The sequence below is a fragment of the Schistosoma haematobium genome, chromosome ZW, assembly GCF_000699445.3.
Source record: "Schistosoma haematobium chromosome ZW, whole genome shotgun sequence".
NCBI lineage: Eukaryota > Metazoa > Platyhelminthes > Trematoda > Strigeidida > Schistosomatidae > Schistosoma > Schistosoma haematobium.
Window position 1 is genome coordinate 18,037,468 of NC_067195.1, and position 14,778 is coordinate 18,052,245.

Genomic DNA, 14,778 nt, shown 5'->3' on the forward strand with positions numbered 1-14,778 from the left:
TCAAACTATTTTAACCGTCGGCATCACACTTTCATAATAATTTTTGTCAAACTATCTGAAAATATAACTTCAGCCATCTGTATTGTCTACGAAATTTGGGTTTTTCTAACGGATTAAAAATGTTAATTTCTAGTGAAGTCAAATAATAGACTCATTGTTATCGAAATGTAAGCTAGTTTGTTTTTTGAAGGAAGAATGCTTATTGATGGCTTAATTAATGATGGTTGTACAAATTATCACTTACAGTTACTGATTATATCGGTTCTCATTTATGACAAGTTAAGCTAAATAAACCATAGGTTGGCAAGCAAAAACTGTCTCTGAAAAAAACCACATCTATTTGTTCACATTGAATAAATTCAACTAAAACTAATATCAAATTTGTTTAGAAATATTTTATTTTAATCATAGATAGCGTCACTTGAAGCGTTTACCACTTGATGAATAAGCTTTCTTATCTAGACCATTAAAATTCGTCAAAATAAAAAGTTTTAAACAATTAACTATTCGGATTAAACTTAGTCATAAAATTATCTCATATTTAGTTATTACCAAGTGCATAAATCCGTTTTTTAGGTAACTTGTACAAATTTCATACCTGAAGTTGTACCAGAAAATTCCAACCTGTGGTATTAGCTAGGAGGAGAATAAAGCTGAATTTAGATCTAAACCAGCTAAACATATCGTGCTCACTGTGAGTCTTTGAGGTCCTAGGTTCCTTCAAGAGATAATACTGAACTTCTTCAGGAAAGTTTTGTAAACTATGGTTTCGACGAAGCATGTCTTGTTCTATAATGATTTTCTAATAGACAGAAAAGCAGTGTTTACACCTTGTATTAAAGTGGTTCCCTCAATTTCGAAACTCATAATTTTTATAGGACTACATCTCACTCAAAGTTATTGTATTTCATTAGATGGTCAAAATCCCAGAGAAGTATTTCACTAGTTTACCGAGATATTATAGCTCATTTCTTGATGAATGACTAGCCGTTGGTAAACTTTGCTTAAAATCGCTGATTTGCAGCAGTGAGTTGGTCTCTCCAGTGTTAACATACTGGCTTATTATACACATGCTATTGTGTACCTTGTTGTTGTTTTAGAAATTTTGCTCGCTACTATGTCTCTTTATTCATTAGCAATTTGTTGTCCATATCTAACATCTCAATTTAATATTCTACATTACATACTATATTTATCAAACGTTTACTCTATACTTATGTACTGATTCACGTCATAATTGGATTTTCCTGATGTATTATCTTTACATTCGTTCGTTTTCTTCTTGAATTGCCTTAAATAAGCACTTATCTTATTAGCCTCTGATTTGTAATCTTTGGTAACTGGTGATTTTCATTTGTGATAATTGCTCTGAGAGTTTGTTAATCTAAAAAGATGTTATTCGTGATTTGTGGGATGAGAATAAGGCCTGATAGTCAGATCTTGATTTTCTGGAAGATAAGTGGCCTACAAAATCCATGTCTTGCAATCGATTGTAGTCTGAGCTATCGTTCTCCATATTTATTTCCACATTGTTATTCTGAATATGAGTGTGGTTTCTTACCATAAAGAGTAGACTATTCCGTTGGCCGGTTATGATATCAGTTTACTTGAATGTTAGTATCAATAATTCGGTCCGGAGGGCAGCTGTTGGTCACTATACAACAACCACAAAAGATCCTCCAAATTAGTCCAAAACGTTCGTTGTAACTTCATTTAAACTATCTACCAATAGATCTCAATAATATAGTGCTTTTCGTGTTTTTTTTTCGGACGAAATCCGAGTTATGTAAAAGTTTTTAGTTTAATGTTCGACAATATTCTATTCACCACGTGACAAATTAATATACAGAGTACTAATCAGTATTGAAATGTGCATTATTCAGGTTTTAAGTAGCTTTTCGTGGGTCGATAATAATTGATAGGCTCATATTAGGAACTAAAAAATGTAATCACTTGAGAACTCTTCAGTACACAAAAACATTTAGATGTCATGTTACTGTTAAGCTGAATATTTTAAGTCTTGAGGTCATTTAGCTCCAATTGATTTGTGGAAACTATTTTTGTCCTAACGAAACTTATAAACTTATTCAAACCATTTATCCTCCAACTGTAAATGTTATACTAAATTTTCCCATCTTAGATTTGTTTCATCCAGACACCTGCATGATATAAGCACTAGAGATACATATTCTTATCAAAATCTTACGACCTATTATGAAGTGGAATACTGCTGAGCCTAAATGACACTATCACACTGGCTGATATGATTTCCTTCTTGTGTTATACTTTGGAGAAACAACAAACAATTGTTTCGAAAATTCATGTTGATTTACACAACACTGAAAACAAAACATGATAGAAGATAAACTTGAGTGACAAATGACGACTGCTAAGAAACCTTTTTTAGAATAATCACATATCAAATGTATGCAGAAGAGGAGTTTGTTGTGATTTTACATATTTTAAGCTCAGAAATATTTGCTGTAACTAATTATTTGGTATTGGATAAGACGGCTCCTATTATCCCCGAAGAATGAACTTCACTAATCATTTGTCACTGTTGCTTCAAGATTTCACGGAATCAGTTAATAGTTCTTAATTCTGAGAAACTTTTTTCTAGGATGAAGCAGTTGTTCGATTCTTTTTGGTTTTTCTGCTGAAGTTAGTCTACGGTCTAAACTGTCCCTGAACTGAACAGTTTCTGCGAAATTTCCACCCTAATAATAATCATATTGTCACCGATTGAATTCGCTAGGAGGATTCTAGGAGTTCTAGTAACTGTGACCGGTGGAGTTCATCCAGGTTGGCAACAAGTTTAAAGCTATTTTCATCCGAGTAATAAACTGGAAGTATATGTAATTCTGTAGATAAATACATTCAGATTTTTTTACAAGAACAAAGTGTCCAGAGATTTTTTGTGAATATCAACAGAATCTACTACTTTATGTGACTCAGGTTAAAACATGTTATTCTGACCTTTGCCACAAGAAAACTGATCTCACCCGCAACATTTTATATGATTGCTAAAATAATAAGAGATGCAAATTAGTAGATTATCCGTCGATATTTATGGGCATATATCATACTCTTGTGTACGAAACACTTGTTCACCAAGTTCGGTACAAATAAGCGACAGAACATCATGACTACACTACTGAATTTACACTGCTTTTATGCTCTTCTCATAGAGCTTTGTTCAAACTTTACTTCTGTTTGAAACGTTTTAGTGAATATCTGACCTAAATATAGAACTAAAGAAGCCATGACGAACAATGGAAGCTACTTTTGCGGACATTATTTCATTTAATTCAAAGTTTGTAAAATACTAGCTTTTATTTTTGTCTTTAGTTTGTTCTATAAACCATAAGCTTTTATTTGATGTATGGTATTTTTATTTCTAAGTTATTTTAGTGTAAACGTAACCTTTCGTACTCCATTTTCCTATCCTAATGCTTAGTTTTGACACAGTTGTACTTTCCTAATTGTTTGTACGCTACGGTCGTGTTAGTCACCCGTTTATTCATACCCTTTTTACATTAATCTGAATCAGAAGTAAATCGAGTAGCGTTCCGGTCGATTCGTCTTCTCCGCCCTTCTTACTTGTCAACCAATCAAGCGTTAAAATAGTTCTTTCTGCTCCCAAGACCCTTTGAGTTGCAATTCGGACTCACGCATTGCTAGCTTCAAGGTCAAACCAGTTAGCTGATCATATCAACGCCTTGATCTAGATCAAGACAAGTTCTCTCTTGTATGCTATTGGGTAGACAGGTCAAGGAAGTAACAATATCTTCAGTGCACTGCTCCTTATTAGACATCAACATAAAATCTCGCCAGCAGCACGTAAGAATCACTTTTAATATCGTTGTTGAATATTGACTTTTAGTATTTATATAGTTGTGCAGGTATCTTGGTGCGATTAAAGACGCCAAATTTGACATAACTTGATCTTAGTATATATATACCTCATCTGTGTAATGCAAGAACATTTAAAACGATAAGCAAACTATATGACATTCTGTAAAAATTATTGATATAGATGGTCAAAAACTCGTAAATATAGCGTAAAAAATAAAAATCCAAATACTTGTGACTAATTGCAGATATCATCTGGTATGTGTTTAATACCCCTTCTGAATTTAAACATCACCAGTTGAGTAGCTTCACCAAACATTTATAACGATATACTTATCATGTTTACTTGTTATGTATTTACTGACTAACTGGACGGATCTACGACAATTATGTCCAGTATGTATGAGCTGATTTCATCATTAAAATGTGTTAACCTGTGAAATCATTTAAGTATAAACCCAGGATCCATTCATGGTGAAATCCGCCAAAATAGATTATTTGTGAAAAGAAACAATCAACAGCTTTGTCAGTGTTGCTTCTGTAAGTAGATCAGTCGTATCCCAGCTAAAACAATTATCCAGCGTAAAAATAAACTATAGACATCAGAACTTCAACAAACAATGAAACTATCAAAATAAAATCAGGTTCAGTTTGGAAAGGACAGAAGGCTTGTTGGTCTGTGTTAGTTTTGGCCATGATGGTCTCTAAGTTGATCCAACTTTCTTTTGAAAGAGTCGATAGATGGAGCTTCAATCACATGTTAAGGTAATGAATCCCACTCGCTGATAATTCGATGGGGAATTTGAGAGTCAGCTAACAAGTAATTTATTCTGGGCTTGCGAACTTATTGGAGTATCCTCGTAAACTATCGCTTTTGGAAGACGAAAATATCGAGTGAGAATCTATCATTAAGTAATTTGAGAACTGAATTAAGTTACCTCTAGTTCTTCGATATGGCGACGGGAATATGTTTAGTTTAGCCAGTCGAGCATCATACAGCGCTTCATTATCCCAGGAGTCAGCTTAGTTGCTGTTCTCTAAACCTTTTCCAAAAGCTCACTGTCTTTCTTTAAGCAGGGGCTAGCCACTTGTATGCAGTACTCGAGCTTAGGACGCACAAACACTGTATACAAAGTCAAAACAATTGGCGTTGACGTGACTAAAGGCCCTATGTATTGACCATAAAGTTCTAAAACATTTGGCGGCTATTGCACGACAGTGTGCAGTAGTTTTCAAGTCTTGGCTTATGATGACTCCTCAGTCACTGTGTGTCTGAGCAAAAGATAGCTCAGTATTATTCATCATGTATGTTTAAATACCATGATGACCAATATGCATCGAAATACCATAGATTATTTAGGTAAAGACTATTACTAAATGTATTTGCATTGACTTGCAAACTAAGAACTCAGAAAATAGCCCAACTTAAGACAGATACAAATAGATGAGCATAACTGGACGCAGTGTATTTGGAATTCCTAATAAGCGCCCAATAAAGTACAAAAGAATCACCAGTAGGTACAAATACCACAACCACCATAGCTTAAATGGGGATCCAGATTTCTGTAATAAATTGTACATCTTCTCCTTGGGTTCATCATGTGTCTGTCCGGTTGTGGACTGGGTATCCACTCTCTATAATCTAGAATTTACTCACTAGTATTAGAATTAACAACAGTTGGAAAAGACTCACCTGAGTTCTTGTAACGTATTCGAATGTTGTAAGTGACTAGCATATAAACCATGGACTTACCAGCCTTTCGTAGATTGTGAATAATCAGATCGCCGATAGTATGTAACATGAGACAAATCGATACTACCATTATCAACGATGAAACCGTGAAAAGAACCATGAGACAAATATAGAATCTTACGAAAGTGAAGTGATATACTCGGAGTTGCAGATGGCGATGGTAAATAATTATTGGGGTCACTGAGCTTAATAAGATCTGAACTACAAGGCTGATCATCATTATTTGCGAAATGTACAGTAGTTTTACAAACCAACTAGATGTATCAGATCTTGCCATAACCGAGATATTAGGCATGGCGAAAAACGTGTGGATCACGTGATCTACATTTACCAGAGCTGTGCCCATTTTTATAAAGTGCTTTGCATCTTTTCGGCTAATTGTTTCTCATGTTTTCACGGGAACGGGGGTCATCTTTGATTAAGCGCCCACACATTCAACCTTGAATATAGAAAACATTAGTACAACTAAGTAGTAATAGATTTCTTGATATCCTGGAAGCCAGTTTTATATGGTGCATCATAATTAGTACATGCAGTTTTAGCATGTTGAAGTGAACACCCCAGTATTTGTATAAACCCTTTTTACAGATTTTGTATGTTAATTTCTGTAATTAATCAATCACTGATCTGGGCGTTAAGTCGACCACCAAAATTATACTTGTTTGCTTTTTCTGCAACTCGACGAGAACCGTTAGGTTATTCTAACGAATCGCTCCATGGTAATCGAATTTGTGCACTTTACCAAAATGTTATCATCATGCTAAACCGCAAAAGGCATTGTTGAGCAAAATACAAACGAACTGGTAACAACGTCCCCATTTAGAGTACGGAAACATAGTACTCCCCCCTCACTCCAAAAGGACAAGGTCACTTTGGAGCGTATCCAACGGCGAGCCACGAAATCAGTTCGAGGACTCAAATTTAAACCTTACGAAGAGCGCCTTCAATCACTTATCCTTTACCCACTAGAGTATAAGCGTCTTAGAGGTGACCTTCTGATGGCTTACAGTATCCTTAACACTTCTGGACATCTCCGTAAACACCTACTTAAGCTTAGTCCCAATACAAACCTAAGGGGAAACATCCAGAAACTGGAAACACAACATAGCAAGACGGAATGTAGACACAACATCTACTCCTTAAGAGTTGTCAAAAGCTGGAATTCGCTGCCGGCCGAGCCAGTCCAAGCGACTTCTCAGGAGTCCTTCAAGAGGAAACTTGACCTATTCTTATGGACTCAGGATAACATCTTATTATGAGTTACCAATCTCTTTTTTTCTAATATATTATAGTTAATATACCTAGGTTCCTGCCTAAAGGTATTGGTGATCCACTGTTACTAGACACGGAAGCCTGTTAAGCGAGAGCTTCTTCTACTCCGTCCACAACCATTTGAACCATTTAATCATTTTTGTTCACATTCCAGATTTAAAACCTTTCCATGCAGTTATCGAAAACTCCAGAATATGAATGTATAAGGCAATCCAAGGCAGGTAGAACTAGATGAACACAAATGAACGCATTATATTTGGAACTCTTACTAAGTGAGATTGATGAACTTGATATTGTTAGAACCTCAGTTTTCTGTACGTTTGCCAAATATGCTGAAAAAGACAAGAAATAAAGTCACCTGGCGAAAACATTTTTAAATTTTGTTGAAATGGTTTTGAAAAGCTAAGGTGACGACAGCCATTTTATATATTTATAGCGCTAGTTGCTTTGTTTATTTGTGGGCTGTCTGGCTTTCTCAGTACATGAGGAGTTGGACGTACTGGATATTTTCAAAAAAGAAAAGTTTTCATCGATGCATCATATGCAAAAGTCATTTACTTATCTGCATTTCGTAGCCGTTTAGTGTGTAGCTCTTTCTTCTCATGGCCAATAGTAATGGGTACCGGAAATAAACTTAACTTCGGTTCGCACTTTCGCGGATAATCAGAATAAAGTGGGTATTACCATTTTCGCACCGTTGAAGGCAATGAAGGTTGATCTGCTACGCTCTGTTTATTTATTCGCTGGTGTTTTAGTGTAACTGCAGTATTCTATCCCTCAGTTTGTCGAAGTTCTGTAATTTATGTGATCCTTCAAGTGCTGGCGCTAATTATTTTTAATAAGTTTTGCTTTCTTGGTTTTTGTTACTACGACTCAAGTGTATTGCTCTACGTTGTTTACGCTAGCGTAATCTGTTTTAAGTATTCTCTTCTAGATATTAGACAAGAGCTTGTGTTTTTTCAACCAGAAATCACTGATGCCGCCAATAATTTTATAACTTTCCACATACATATTCATGAGTGTCACGTATGATGGTGTGAAGAAAATGAGAAGAAAGTGGTTACGTTTCCTATTCTCCATAATATAATCGATAACCCCATTCCGTCAACGAGTCTACCTAATACTAAGTGTCAAGTCTGGGAAATTATGTTGAATTATGATCTACTTGGTTATTGGTATTATTATTATCATAGACATCCTAAAATTGTAGATATTTCATGATGGGATAGTCTAATCTATAAGATCTTACGTGAAAGTCATATCATTTTCTATAGTGAATCATTGTATCGTAACGACTAACAACATGATGTCTGGAGTCTTTAAAGAAAACACTTAGGCTAAAGACATAATAGTGTATGTGGTGTGAGTAAAGACAAGTTACACATAATGACCACGCCTGCAAGGCTGAGCCATGCCATCCGATTGAATGGAATTAAACGCTCTCGTGTTCTCCATTGGCAACCTTCCCTTCTTGTCCATTGTTGAATATAAACGTTTTCAGTAATTATATGCTCGGTTTCAAAGGTTGTGTGGTTGGAGTCCAGTGCCACTACAGATTCACCCTCACTGTTAATCTGTTCAGGGAAGTTGGCTTTAGAAATATACGTCTCCTAGAATTAGGATATAAGTGTATCCGAGTCGAGGAGAGTGAGATAATCTCCAGCACGCGATTGTCCTACTCTGTGTCATCACATGATCATCACATGAGAACAGTGTTATAAGGGCTAAATGAATGTAGAATGAACATACATCAAATTATGTGTTTTAGGAGTGCACACATTAGGATTTCTGGGGCACAAAATAAGTGCAGAAGGGATTACACGGATCTCAGAAAAGGTGGAAGCCTTCAGGCAATGTCATCATTTAATGATTTTCCAGACTTACTCAACCTTCTTCGTCGATTCATCTCTGGATGGGCACAACCAATCCAACCCTTAACAGATTCTTTTGAAGGAAAACCGAGAGGTTTCAATCTGGCTCCTGAGGCTGTTGAAGCTGCTAATCAGCTGAAGGATAAACCAGCTCAAGCATCTACGTCAACGTATCCGAATTCCAACTTCCTACTAATTTTAGTGGTAGATACTTTAGACAAATTGGAAAGCAGTGTCTCTAACTAACTGAGTAAATATGCCTGGCTGACCTTATGCAGCAGAGACGTAATATTCTACATTCAAACGACAACATATTGAGGTCTACCGAACCATTAGGCATTTTCGACACATGTTTGAGTGCAGGTAACCCATAGTTCACATGGGTCACAAATCACAAACGAACACATGAAAAGCTGACGCTGACGAATAATTTCCTTGAGGAATCCTACACCTTGACTATATATCACAGTTCACAGGCGATGTCCGAGTTATTAAAGATCAGGACATTCCTGCGGCAGACATTATTATCAAGCGTAAATATCGAGTTGGGAGACAACCAGGCAGAGGATCAAGAGTCAAAAAACCCGCATGAAGCGAAGAACACTGGTCACATACTAAAACCTTTACCATCACCTAGTGAAGGTAGTTTGATTGTGACACGGCCAAAGCGATGCCTCGACCTTTTCTCTCCAAAATATGCAGAAAATATCTAACAGAACGTACTTCACCTCGTCTTGGCGTGAACGCTAACTAGTGCCTGATATATGGTAAAATTTACAAAAAGATGTGCAAAATCGGGGTTAGGGAGTATTTGGCGTGTCAGCAATCAATGGTTGACCGTCACGCAAGTTCATCTATCAGATGCACGTCTTGCTCACGTTCATATGGATTTGGTAGGTCATTTACTGAGTTCTAATAGTTTTTGATTATTGATTTGTATGCATAGACAGATTCACGGGGTTTTGGACAGCCATATCAATAACAGACATCGCAGCTTACACACTGGTCAACGCCTTCATTTACAACTGGGTGACTATTTTCGATACATCCATTACAATAATGTCTGCTAGAGGAGCCCAATTCAAAAATTCTGAATAAAGACTACTGTAATCACCGGCCTGGCTTCTTGGACAAACATAAAGACGGATAAATACCAGGATTAAAGATTTCTGCAAGCCACAATCCTTGCACCTCTTCTTTTCGACCTAATATGAGCGACCTACCAATTGTGGAAGTTATCTGGTCTACTCTTTGTCGATGACATCAAGATTTGAAAACCCATACATTGTGCTTTAGATGGAACAACACGGTTCGAAGGAAGAACTTTCATGCTTGCAAATCTCATTACTTTAGAAGATTTAAATACGGTGAATGGTAGTAGTATCACGATAGACTTAATTTGCACAGATCAAAATAAAGCCTTTGACGAGGTCTCTCGCGTGGGTCCTAAATTAAAACTGCAAAGTCTCGGGATCAATTATGAAATCATAGACTGGACAAGTGATTTTCTAGATGACGGGAAACAACGGTTTTGGGTAAACGGGGCTTTATGAAAAGTTGTGATGAGTGGAGCTCCACGAGATACATTCCTTGGTCCTCGTTTTTAACTTTGTGTAAACGACTTACCAACTGTATTGAAGTCATATGTTCCACTATTTGTCGATGAATTCACTTGCGTAATGGATGAATATGTGGTCATTGGAAGTCAGTTTTAGCAGTAGTGCAGTGTAAATAAATGACTGTGACAATTCATATCATTACACAATAAGTGAAATTGTATCACCCGAAATCATGGACTGTAGAAATGTAGCAGTCACAATATAACCAACTCTCTCAGGACTACAATTAACGTAGTATCGGCGCTTTTTGTTGATACTGTAGCGGTAAATAAATCCCCCAAAATCTGTAAGTCTTCGACATTTGATGCTGGCCACATTAGTTTTAATGGGCTAACCTAGCTGAAAGCGCTCGGTCATGCATACGCACTAGATCGCGAGTGTGAACGCCGTGTTCAACTTCGCTTGCAACCGCTAGCCAGTTTTGATCAGTCGATCCTCGATATATTGTTAGCCTATCAGATGTATCTCCAAACCTCCTCGCCTCTGTCTTTTGATTTCACTTGTTGAGTACGATCCATATTATGTCTTACGGGTTAAAGCGTTGTCAAACTCCAAATACCTGTGGCATCATCATTGATGAGCCCAATGTGATCTGCTACACCAAACTGCAAACTGTGGGTCTGTTCCTTCTTGGAATTTCATATATCATTGCCTTACCTTAATGTTTATACATTGTGATTTTTTTCTTCATATTTTTGGACATGTATATTTTTCTCCTATCAGTCCTGTACTTCATATTCAGCATGACATAACAGACTCCTTAGGTTCTTAGAATTAATTTTATAACACTATATGCATCTCAGCTAATACCCTTTTGGCCAAAAATCATCGAAACCTGGTTTTGCTCCGCAAAAGCTGACATTAAACGAGCACGACGTGACCGATCCACGCGCGAAATTACCAGGTACGTCACACCTAATATGTTTACTAGTGGTGTTTCGGAATTTTATGAAACTCTAAAACGGTCTATTCTGAAACGCGGATATCTAACCGATCGACAGATGTTACATCAACTCCTCAATAACATCGATCTGCAGCATGGCTCAACAACGGACCTGCTGTTAAAAGTGAGAGATGTAACTGGTCAAAGAACCCCCGATGACGGCCTGTTCAGACCACTTTTCTTGCCCAAACTTCCTCAAGAGGTGCAAGCAGTGCTTGTCTCATTTCAAAACGATACCATAGACGAGCTGGCTGCATCTGCCGCACCAAATCTTCTAACTCCGAGCTTTTTTACTCGAAGAAATACCTCAAGCGACACGGAATGATATGACGGAACTATGTCATAGGCTGACACGTTGCCTTCGTATCCATAATGACCGTAATCGATCACAAACCCCTCGAAGGAATTCTTCACGAAAACGATCGGTCTCTAGACTACGAAAGACAGATAACCCCAACTGGTGCTGGTATCATAATCAGTACAGAAAATCTCGAAATTTCAGAAAACCCCGCAATTTTCCGAACCGACCGACATGAAAGACGCTTCGGGAAACTTCCCACCCGGAACTCGTTAACGGCAAACATAGCTCACTGTTGTCACAGATGTGATAACGAAAGTTCGCTACCTCGTCGATACTGCCGCAGAAATAAGCGTTCTTCAAGCCCCTCTCAACGACCGGTCTCACGAATCAGTCTCAAACCTACAGGCAGCAAACGGAAAGCTTATCGCCACATATGGTAAATGGTACGTTTATCTTAACGTGGGTTTACGCAAACCCATCCACTGGATCTTTGTTGTTCCAGATGTTTCTATGCTAATCATTGGTATAGACCTCTTACAACACAGTCTAAACATCGAGACGCGCAAACGGAGGTTAGTAAACGGAAACACTAGTTTATTTGTTTCGTGTAACTGCTTTTTCCTGTTGTAGATCATCCCCAATCACAGTAAGGCACACGGTCGATCCGTACTATCAAAAACTACTCGATAAGTACTCTGAGATATACCAACCGCAACCGAAATTGCCGTGTGTAACTAGTAACGTTACACATCACATCACGACTACAGGACCACCTGTATTCTCAAAAGCGCGCCGACTGGCTCCCGAAAAGCTGAGGTTGGCTAAAAACGAAGTGGACCACATGATTGAGTTAGGAATCATTCGGCCGTCAAACAGCCCATGGCCATATACGTTATACATGGTCCCTAAAGAGGACAGCAGCGACTGGCGTCCAACTTTCGACTATGGGCGATTGAATGCGAAAACCATTCCTGATAGTTACTCGTTGCCTCACATTCACGACTTGACAGCCATCTTGAAGGGTACAACTGTCTTTTCGAAAATCTACTTGGTCTAAGCTTATAAGACAAATTCCTATGGCCACTGACGATATTCCAAAAACTGCAATCACAACTCTTTTCTATCTGCACGAATTTTCGCTCATGCCTTTCGGCCTAAGAAATCGTGCTCAGACATTCCAAAGCTTCGTAGATGACGTTTTTCGAGGTCTCAACTTCATACATGCGTACGTTGATGACTGCTTGATAGCAAGTCGGGACAGAGAATTCCATCTCCAGCATCTGGACCTTGTTTTCTAACGACTACAAAAACATGGCATTACTGTAAACATTCAGAAATTCCAAGTCGGACCTCCTAGATTTCCTTGGACATACCATTGATGCTCAAGGCATCCGACGTCTGAGAGGAAAAGTGGCAGCCACTCTGGATTACCCAGATCCGACCACCATCAATCAATTAAGCACATTTAACGGCCCTGTAAGTTTCTATAGACAGTTCATTCCAAACTGCGCGTCATTTATTAAGCCTCCAACCAACCGACTTCGCGGAAATGCTAAATTCCTCAATTTGGACGATTTCGCGAGAAAAGCATTCTCCACAATTAGGGATCTTATCGCAAAAGCAACCATATTTGTACATCAGGACACCCAAGCACCCATTTTATCGCAGTAGATGCATCCGACTCGGAAATCGTAGGAGTCTTACAACAATGGGTTAATCACACTTGGCGACCTTTGACATTCCGCTCAAGACTGTTACTTGACACCGAATCGAGGTATATTACTTTCAATAGGGAACGCCCAGACATGTGTTGTGCTTCAGAGCACTTTCGACACCATCGAAGGCCAGGAATTCACTCTATTTATTGATCACGAACCTCTCGCCTCTTTAAGCTCATTTTCAGACAAATACTGTCATCGAGAGTCTCAACAACTGGACTACATTTCGCAGTTTACTTCAGATATACAACATATTTCTGGGGGAAAAGGGAATCTGCAGACGCTTTGTCTCGTATAACGTCCTTGGACAGTCTTCAAGGAATCGACCTTCTTAAAATCGCCCAGCTTCAAAAAGGAGACACTGATCTCCAGCACGAGTTGTCGTCAATAACCTTAAAACATTATCAAACAGATGGGAACAGGCAAGTAAAACTTACTATGTGACACATCTACAGGTTGGGATCGCCCAATCGTGCCGAAACATTATCGACGCAACGTCTTCTAAACGTTGCACAAACATTCTCATCCAGGTGTTTGTGCTACCATCAAGTCCATAGTAGAATGGTTTTTCTGGCCTAGTATGATGGAGTGGGCACGATCCTGTGTAAGATATCAGAAATCTAAGGGAATTTTAGACAACAAAATGTCCCTTAGACCCTTTCAAAACTCCCGCTGCTCGTTTCGACCATGTTCATCTGGATTTTGTAGAACTTTGACCAGATTCAAATGTATACTCTTGTCTCTTAACTTGTGTAAACTGAATCGTTATCCATCAACAACATTATTGCTAAAACAGTGTCCCACGCAGTCATCGGACAATGGGTGGAAAACGTTGGCTGCCCTTCAATTATCACTACAGACCGTGGACGTCAGTTCAAATCTGAACATTTCCATTGTTTGGCTACACTTTTAGGAATCACACGATTCTGAACGATCGCCTACCGCCCACAAGCTGACCTGTTGATACAACGATTTCACAGCTGTAAGCTCCACTTGCAGCTGAAAACGTTTCACAGTGGACCAAAGCTCCTCTACTCGTTTTACACGGTATTCGGAATGCAATGAAAGCTGATGTTGGATAAAATGCAGCTCAAATCGTTCGTAGAACAGAACCCCAAATTCCAGGAGAATTTGTGGACCCTTCATCTTTTTAAATGAATATGGATCTAAGCTCCTGCGCGAACAAGTCTACAAGCGCAATGCGTTCATTGAAACCTGTTTCCACTCGACCTCAGTCAACTGACGTTTTCGTCAAACCTGCCATAAGATATAGTACAACGTCTTTGTGCGTCGCGACTCATTTCAATGACATCTCGAAACAGCATACGAAGGAAACTTTAAAGTTCTTATTGTGAATCGCGAGGTGGCTACTCTCATTTCTACCGATTGACCAGCTTCAGATATCTCAGTACGACCCCAATACTGTTACTCAATCTCCAATACATCAGA